Genomic DNA, 9,659 nt, shown 5'->3' with positions numbered 1-9,659 from the left:
GTCGGTTGAAGGATAATTTAACCGCTGTTCTTTAAAATATGGCCCTAAGGTCTTTTGCATCCATCCAATGTGGGGGGTCTTCACATAATGTTTCTTAGAAAAGCTAGAATCTCCAACAGTGTAGTATGCACCAGCCAAATAACACAACAAACCCACCTCTGAATATGCCAGAAGTTGTACAAAAGTTTATAAAATCATGAAGGGCATGGACAGCCAACGTAGGGGAATCCAAAACTACAGGGCATAGGTTTAAGGTGCGAGGAAAAGATTTATTAGGGACCTACAGGGGCAACTTCTTCACATAGAGGGCGGTGCGTGTAAGGAACGAGCTGCCAGAGAAGTAGGGAGGCTGGTACTATTACAACTTTTGAAAGGCATTTGGATGGGCATGAATAGGAAGAGTTTAGAAGGATATGGGCCAAATGCTGGCAAATGGGACTGGATTAATTTAGGATATCTGGTCAGCATGGACGAGTTGGACCAAAGGATCTGTTTCCATATTGTACGTCTCCATGGTTCTGTAAGTATTCCATGTAACAAAACCCAGTTTAATGTACATCAAAGATAACACATACTAAATTCTGCATAGTGTAGATGAGAGAATAGACACCTACTATATCAGCTTAATACCAGCACATTTTAAATGACAACAAATGGGGTGTCTAATTTGTCTCAAAAAACAATCAAGCTTAATGTGAATCAGACTTAACATGCATTGCATTTGGGTTACACCATCATAACTCATACCAAGTCCAAAACATTTTGTAGCTAAAACAGAAATTGCTGGAGAAACTCAGCAGGTCTGGTAGCATCTGTGGGGAGAATACAGAATGAATGCTACAAGACAGCTGATGGAGGGTCACTGGACTCATAACATTAACTATATTTTCTCCACATAGATGCTGCCAGGCCAGCTGAGTTTCTCCAGCAATTTCCATTTTGTTTCAGATGCCCAACACCCACAGTCTTTGTTCTACTTTTAGTAACACAACCACTAAATCTGTGAAAATGCCAGTATTGAGGTTTATGATCAAAACAGTAAGAGAAATAACAAATGCTTTCAAGTTATGTCCTTCATTCCCAAAGAGTTCCTACACAGAAGAGTCCTGGAGGGATTGGCAACAGTTGCTGAAGGCATGGATCACACTAGCCACTTAGGCTGGGGATTTTGAATGCAGCTGGGACCTCCTGACTTATGTGAGTTGATCTGGTATCAGTCAAACATTACTCAACACAGCTATTGGGAAGAACAATTCATCTGATTTGTTACAGGTATTTCATTTCAAGTCTGTGGTATTTCTCTGAGAGCAGAATTGACTTTGGCACATGCTGCATGAAGTTTGACCCCAGCATCTTCAGGGCAGCATCAAATAAGGAAGAAAACTCAAGAAACAAAAATTTAGCTGAACTCTTTTTGAGTTTTTGAAGAAGTAACAAAGAGGACTGATGAGAGCAGAGCTGTGGATGTGATCTATATGGACTTCAGTAAGAAGTTCAACAGGTTCCTCATGGTAGACTACTTAGCAAGGTTAGATCACACAGAATATAGGGAGAACTATCTATTTGGATGTAGAACTGGGTTGAATTAGAAGACAGAGGGCAGTGGTGGTGAGTTACCTTTCGGACTGAACACCCATGATCAGTGGTATGCTACAAAGTTCAGTGCAGGGACCACTGCTTTTTGTTATTTAAATAAATGATTTGAATATAGGACCTATGGTTAGTAAGTTTGCAGATGACACCAAAATTGGAGGTGTAGTGGACAGCAAAGAAGGTTACATCAGAGTGCAATGGGATCTTGATCAGATGGGCTGATGGGCTGAGGAATGGCAGATGGAATTTAATTTAGATAAATGTGAGGTGCTGCATTTTGGAAAGGCAAATCAGGGCTGGACTTATACACTTAATGGTAAGGTCCTGGGGAGTGTTGCTCTCCAAGGACACCTTGGAGTTCAGGTTCATAGTTCCTTGAAGGTGGAGTCGCAGGTAGATAGAATAGTGAAGAAGGCATTTGGTAAGCTTCCCTTTGTTGGTCAGTGCATTGAGCATAGGAGTTCAGAGGTCATGTTGTCGCTATACAGGTCACTGATTCAGCCTCTTTTGGAGTATTGCAAGCAAATCTGGTCTCCATCCTATGGGAACGATGTTGTGAAACATGAAGGGGTTCAGAAAATATTTACGAGGGCGTTACCAGGGTTGGAGGATTTAAGCTATAGGGAGAGGCCAGATAGACTAGGACTACTTACCCTGGAGCATTGTAGACTGAGGGGTGACCTTATATAGATTTATAAAATCATGAGGGGTATGGATAGGGTAAATATGCAAGGTCTTCCCCCTCAGGGTGGGGAGTCCAAAACTAGAGGACATAAGTTTAAGGCGAGAGAGGAAAGATATAAAAGGGACCTAAGGAACAACATTTCCACACAGAGGGTGATGCGTGCATGGAATGAGCTGCCAGAGGAAGTGATGGAGGCTGGTACGGTTACAGCATTTAAAAGGCATCTGGATGGATATATGAATAGGAAGGGGTGAGAGGGATATGGCCCAAGTACTGGCAAATGGGACCAGATTTATACAGGTTATCTGGTTGACATGGATGAGTTGGACCAAAGGGCCTTTTTTCTGTGCTGTATATCTATATTACTCTATGACTCTCTGAGTCTGTTTTGGGCTAAACACAAACACTGATATGTGTGTCCATTAGCACTGAGCACCTTGGTCAATCCAACTGTTCACGCTGATCAACTCAGTTCACAACTTAATCTGGCTGTGTCAAAACAACCCAGTAGCACCCACATAGTTTTGAATCACTTCCATTATTATAGTTTCTCTAAAATATCTTCAACTTCTTGATTCAAACAACTTCAATGTCGAAATCTGGGAAGAATTGGAAATGCCATCTGAGATGAGAAAAAAATGAATCCAACCACAAGAAATTATTTAAATACAATGTCTTCTGTATTTACCTTTTTACAATTTTTAATTAAATGTATTATTCTCAGTTGGTACAACTCACATTGTGAGAAAGTGCAAGATCAAAGTTCCTGTTAAGAGTTCACAATTCAAGTTGACCATGAATTGCAGCTCTGAAGCTAGCTCTAATTGAGTAACACAAACTTTTGCAAACTATTCTGTACAATCATATGATGAAGTGATTCTTTCAAAAAAGGTCTTGTAGATTTCACCTAACTTTCTATTTTTCTTTGTACTGCCCTCATGTGGACAGAGGACTTTGTAACTCTTCCCCAACTCACTAGTTGAAGAATTAAATATAAAGAAGAAAAACTATTGATTTCTTTAGGCAAAACATAAGTCACTGTTTAGAAGTTGTTGTTATAAGATTCCAGTGGAAGAATGATTAGCATTGTATATTGTATTACTTCCGCCATTATTTTAATACCAGACTTAACTCCTAGTGTAAATATTTAGGAGGCATGGATTTTTTCTAAAACTAGGGATCACGCTTTATAAGTAATGGTTCACCCATTTGAAATAGAGATGAGCTTTTTTTTCTGTCTCTCTCTCTCACAGAGAGTTGTGATCCTTATTAATGCTATTCCTGGAAAGGTAATGGAAGCATAGTCTTTGAATAGTATTAACCAGAGTGGACACTATTTTTGTAAGAAGGAGAGCAAATGGTTAGTAAGGGTAGGTGTGAATTTGAGATTACATTCAGATCAACCATGATCTTGTTGACTGATTGAGTGGGATTAAGGGGCCAAATGGTCTACTCCCAGTCCTTATCTATATGTCTTAAGCTTTTGAAGAAGTAGCAAAGAAGATTGATGAATATGGAGCTTTGGACATTGCCTGTATGAAAATCAGTGAGGTGTTTGACAAGGTTTTGCATGGTAGACTAGTTAGCAAGATTAGATTGCAAGGAATTACAGGAAGAACTAGCCATTTAGATATAAATTGTCTTGAAGGTAGGAGACAGTGTGGTGGTAGAGAGTTGCTTTTCGGACTGGAGGCCTGTGACCAGTTATATGCTGCAAGGATTGGTGCTGGGTCTACTGCTTTGTGTCATTTATATAAATGATTTGGATTTGAATGTAGGAGGAATGTTTAGTAAGTTTACAGGTGACATTAAAATTGGAGGTGTAGCGAAGAAGGTCACTCAGAGTACGATGGGACCTTCTTTCGATGGGTCAATGGGCTGAGGAGTGGCAGATGGAGCTCATTTAAATAAATGTGAGGTGCTGAACTTTGGAAAAGCTTATGACTTACACACATAATGGTAAGGTTCTGGGGATTGTTGATGCACAAAGAGACCTTGGAGTGCAGGTTCATAGTTCCTTGAAAGCAGAGTCCCAGGTTGACAGGATGCTGAAGAAGGAATTTGGTACACTTACCTTTATTGGTCAGTGTGTTGAGTATAGGAATTGAGAGATCGTGTTGCGGATGTACAGGACATTGCTGAAGCCATTTTTTGAATATTGCATTCAATTCTGTTCTCCCTGTTTTAGGAAAGATGTTGTGAAACTTGAAAGGGTTCAGAATTGAGATACAGGGATGTTGCCAGCGTTGGAGGGTTTGATCTGTAGGGAGAGGCTTCATAGTCTGGGGCCATTTTTCCCTGGAGCAACTAAGGCTAAGGGTGAACTTGTAGGAGTCTATGATTCCGATGCCTTTTTTAAAATTCCAGTACTGCTGTTAAAGAGTGTTTCACCAAGTTACTTAGAGAAGGATGGGGGTCTACTTTGTGAACCCCAAGAAATAGAGTTCCTAATTTCAATCAGGCTACATAGGTTAGTTGCCAAAATGAGACCAGGTACTTCCTTCAGAAAGTTAGGATTTCCTTTAAGTTTAACAGCTCAATAGATTTCAACCTTGGATCTTGTATTTCTGAGTCAGTGGTTTGTGAATTCTAACCCCATTCCAAAGACTTCATCTCAGCTGACACTTCAATGCAGTTCTGAAAGATTGCTGCACTGTCAGATTACTACAGAGGTGCTGTCACTGAGATGAGACATTAAGTTGAGGTCTTGCCTGTCCTTTTAAACTAAATCATGGAACTATTTGAAGGAGATCAGGGCAAGTGTCCCGGCTAACATTTAACCCTCAACAAACAGTATTAAAACAGTAAAACTGACCATATATCTCATTGTTACTTGTGGGACATTGACACGTGCAAACTATACATTAACGTTTTCTCAAGGAAACAGTATCCTCAATCATTTTCAGCACCTTCAATGTATAATATTATCCCAAGGCATGTTACATTGTTATACATAGGCGAAAATGAACTTTGGCCCAAAACAAAAGGAAGACTATAATCTTGGTCAAAAGTGATCACTTGTGAGGAGTGTTTCAAAGTAGAAGTTCTACCTTTTTGAAGGAAGTATCTGGTCTCATTTTGGCAACTAACCTAAGTAGCCTGATAGGTAGGGAGGTAACGGTGCTTAAGGAGGGAGTTATGTTAGGGAGTTATGGACAATGGGGTCAAGATGACTGAAGGCATGGTCTCCATCAATGCATTAAACAGACAGACATAGGAAGTAATTACCAAGGCATATTTACTGATGGCACTGCTGCTTTCAGAATCATTAACATCATTTTCATTTTACTGTGGGTGCAGTGTATATTGTTTTAAAGAAAACACAGATGGTAGACTATAGAAGGTTGTAATTTAGTGTGGGCTGAAGCAACATCCATAAACTACTTAAGAACTGCTATCATGGTTTCTGTGCCATCAGAAGCCTTCAAGTAAATTATAACCTTTTTACTCATTTCTAACCCTGTTTAATTCTATATTTAACTCTCTGAAAAAGCTTGTATGATAAAGAAAGCATTCATCACTCTCTGGTAGCATTCACAAACAAAACCAACTGGGATATGTCAACTTGAATAGTTGAAAATGGAACAAAACTCAGAGGGAAGAATGTAGGTCAAGAGTTGGTGCCTGTGAATCCGCAGACTCCTAACCTCAGACTGGACAAAGAGGAGCCAATGGAAGACCATCAGTTTGCATTTATATGGTTTAGTATAACCTCCCAAAGCATTTTATAGAAACCTAATCAAACAAAAAATAAAAATACAACCGTGGGGTACATTAGTTCAGGTAATCAAAAGTTTGGCCAAAGAGGTAGGTTTAAGAATGATCTAGAAAGAAGAGTAGCCGAATGTTTTAGGAAGGGTATTCCAAAGCTCGTGGTCTTGGCATAGCTATCAATGGTGTAGTGAAATTTATGGACCAGAATCGGGAAAATACTGAGTCATTGAAGGGTTGTGGAACTAGAGGAGGTTGCAGAGGTAAGCCGGACGGGGGCTGGGGGTGTGTGGAGGTGGGTCATGGAGGGACTTGAACAGTAGCATGAGAATTTTAATATCACAGGTTTCAGGAATGAGAGATGAATGGGGTTTGAAGTGAGTTACAATAGAGTCTGCAGAGATTTGATGAGCTTAAGTTCATTCAGGGAAGATGCTATAGAATTTCCTTTGTGAAGGAGCAGGAAACAGAATAGATCAAACTTACAAAAACTGAGCTATTTACTGATTAAGAGTGTTTTAACACAATAGGGAAAAGCTGTCACAGTTTGCAAAGTCTGAATCAGACAAGATGTAAAATTGACAATTTATGGCTTAAATCCTAATATTTGCTTTGAAACCTTAACCTCAACAAATGATGCCACCAGACGATGAAACATAGAAGTGGAAAACATGCTTTGATTTCTTTTGCTTGCTTTGTGGTTTATGTCTGAGATTTTGAATGAAACTCGACTGACCAGCTCAAAACCAGACTGGGGGCAAATTAAAAAAGAGGAAGTTCCTGTGAATAGATTGCCTAAAAGATTAAAGGCTTGAAATGACAGTGTGTAAGTTATTGCATTTACATGAAATTCTTGTGTGAAAAGAAATGAATAAATCCTTTGTTGCAACAATAGATAAAACAATGAAGTTCTAGCAAGCTGTTAGCAATGTTGCACAGCACTAATTAACCCATAAATATTATAAAGAGCAAAATCCACACATTAGCAGGATCTTCAAGGCATGTTTAATTATTTATTTTGTAGTGAAAGAAGAAAGACTGAATTTATATGGTGCTTTTTTATGTTCTTAGGATTGTCTAACATATTTGTCAGCCATATACATACTTCTGTAATATAGTCACTGTTGTAATGTAGCAAATGCAGCTATATTGCGCACATCAATATCCTGTCAGTAGTTGTGTGATTATAACCAAATTGTGTTTGTGATACTGATTGAAGACGAATGATGGCCAGGACACCAGAAATAATTTTCGAGCTTCTCTTCAAAATTGTGCCATATGAATGTTCACATCCACCTGAGAGGTCAGAGCAGAGGTTGGTTAAGCAATTTGTTTGAAAGTTTATGTTCAATATTGTACTGGAGTGTCCCAAAGTGGAACCTGAGCACATGAATTGCTATTTCAGAGATGGGAGTGCACCCAACTGAGCCATGGCTGATGACAGCATTGCATAGAGTGACCTGAAAGTCACAATCCCCTTTAGATCTATGTTTCGTTGGATATTAGAAAATTTTGCTGCAGCGACACATGATGAATCACAGAATCACAAAATTGTTTTACAGCACAGAAGGAGGCCATTTGGCCCTTCACATCTGCATGGACTCTCAAATGAGTAACTGGCCTAGAGCCAGTCTGCTGCCCCCATAATCTATAATAAATCCTGTTCACCAATGATAGCTGGAGTGAGGGATGTTCATACACATTTGGAACATTTCTGTAATCCACTGAGACCACCAAATATTCTCCTGCCAAGTACCTGTGTACTACTGGCACAATAAATCCCTCTGTCCCAACTTTGCTCCAAACCACAAGGTTGCTCTCGACTATGCATGAATCATTTGAACCTTGTGATTTTGTGAGGAACATTGCTGCATTTTTAATTAGATTTTGTGCTACACTCTGCCAGTCAGAACAAAGTTCAAACAAAACAAGGGTTAGTAAGAACTGCCGATGCTGGAGTCAGAGATAACACATTGTGGAGCTGAAGGAACACAGCAGGTCAGGCAGCATCAGAAGAGCAGAAAAGCTGACATTTCGGGACAGGACCCTTCTTCAGAACATCAGCTTTCCAATTCCTCTGATGCTGCCTGGTCTGCTGTGTTCCACCAGCTCCACACAGTGTTATCTCAAACAAAACAAATCATTTCACTTTAAGGACACTTAAACCAATGATAAGAGAAAAGCTTTCATCCAATCAACTAGAAATGGTTTTGAATCCAAGCTTTAGATGTGGATGGAGTAGGTATTAACCTTATACATCAAGAGCAGTAACCCCTTTCTGAGTACTGAGGCCAAATACATTGTCCCAGATCACCTCAGTTTAGATCATGTTAAATTACCACAGGTTAGGGGTTAAACTTGAACTTTTGTGATACTAGAACCATGCCAAGCTTGAAAGAATTTAATTATGTGGAGAGACTAGAGAAGTTATAGTTGTTCTCTTTGGAATATAGATGGTTAAGAGGAGATTTGATTGTGGTTTTCAAAATCATGAATGATTTTATTACAGTAATTAGAAGAAACCACTTTCCGGTGGCGAAAGGCCACTAACCAGGACATAAGGTCAATGGAACAGAAAAAGACTATGTAGCCCATTGAGCCAATTCTATAGAGCAATCCATTCAGTCCCACCCCACCTGACGACTCTCCCTGAAACTCCACAAGTTTATTTTTCTCAAGTGCCCAGCCTAGTCCCTTCATCTTGTCTGCCTTCAAAACCCTCATGGGCGTTAAGTTCCTTTTCAGGTGATTGCCAAAGAAACCAGAGGTGAAATGAGGAAGTAGCGAGCTGTGATCTGAAATATATTGCTGGAAAAGTTAGAGGCAGGAATTCATGTGATGAAATATTCTGGAATACATCCAACCAGAATCGCTGAGTCTCAAATCAGAAAGGAATTAATCTTGGCACACTCTAACCTATATAGCTCAAATTTATGCTGAGCAGTCAATTTACCATTTAAAAAGCTCCAAATTGAATTTAAAATTATTTACTTACACAGCCACATATCCTTCCTCAGTAATCATTTCTAGTTCCAAAATAAATTTTAAAATGCATGAGAAACAGCACCTCGTCTTACGATTAGGCCTTACAGCTTTGTAGACTCGGCATTGGGTTTAACAATTTCCGATCTTCATCTCTGCTCCAATATGTTTCCTTTGCCTGTTTTTGGCAGTATTCTCTTTTTCACAGCAGCACCTCTGCAAGGAGAGATATCTTTTGTTTGTTAATTTCTTTTCTTGCCTGTAGTGATAGGATTAAAAATATCTTCAAAACAGATCATTAAGGCTTAAATGTAAGAGTTAGTTGGACATGACAATAAACAATTGATGAAGTGGAAAAGTATGCAAAACACAGGCCAAATGCAAAAACAGCCTGTTTTGACTGAGAGTTGACCACGTGACACTAAACTGTCTATGAGAACTATCCTGCTGGGCTCTCACACAGAGCCACCTGGAGATATTTTTCTATGAAATAGAATGTATGGAAAAATACTAAAAGTACATGAAATGGTAATACAGCATGTTTTCTAATTTACATGTTCTCCCTGTGCCTGCGTGGGTTTCCTCCAGGTACTCCAGTTTCCTCCCAAAGACCAAAGATGTGCAGGTTAGGTGGATTGGCCAGGCTAGACTGCCCCACAGTGTGCAGGAATGTACAGGCTAGGTGGAT

The sequence above is a fragment of the Stegostoma tigrinum genome, chromosome 31 (assembly GCF_030684315.1).
Source record: "Stegostoma tigrinum isolate sSteTig4 chromosome 31, sSteTig4.hap1, whole genome shotgun sequence".
Taxonomy (NCBI): domain Eukaryota; kingdom Metazoa; phylum Chordata; class Chondrichthyes; order Orectolobiformes; family Stegostomatidae; genus Stegostoma; species Stegostoma tigrinum.
The sequence above is the reverse complement of the archived record's forward strand: the minus strand, read 5'-3'. Positions refer to the sequence as shown.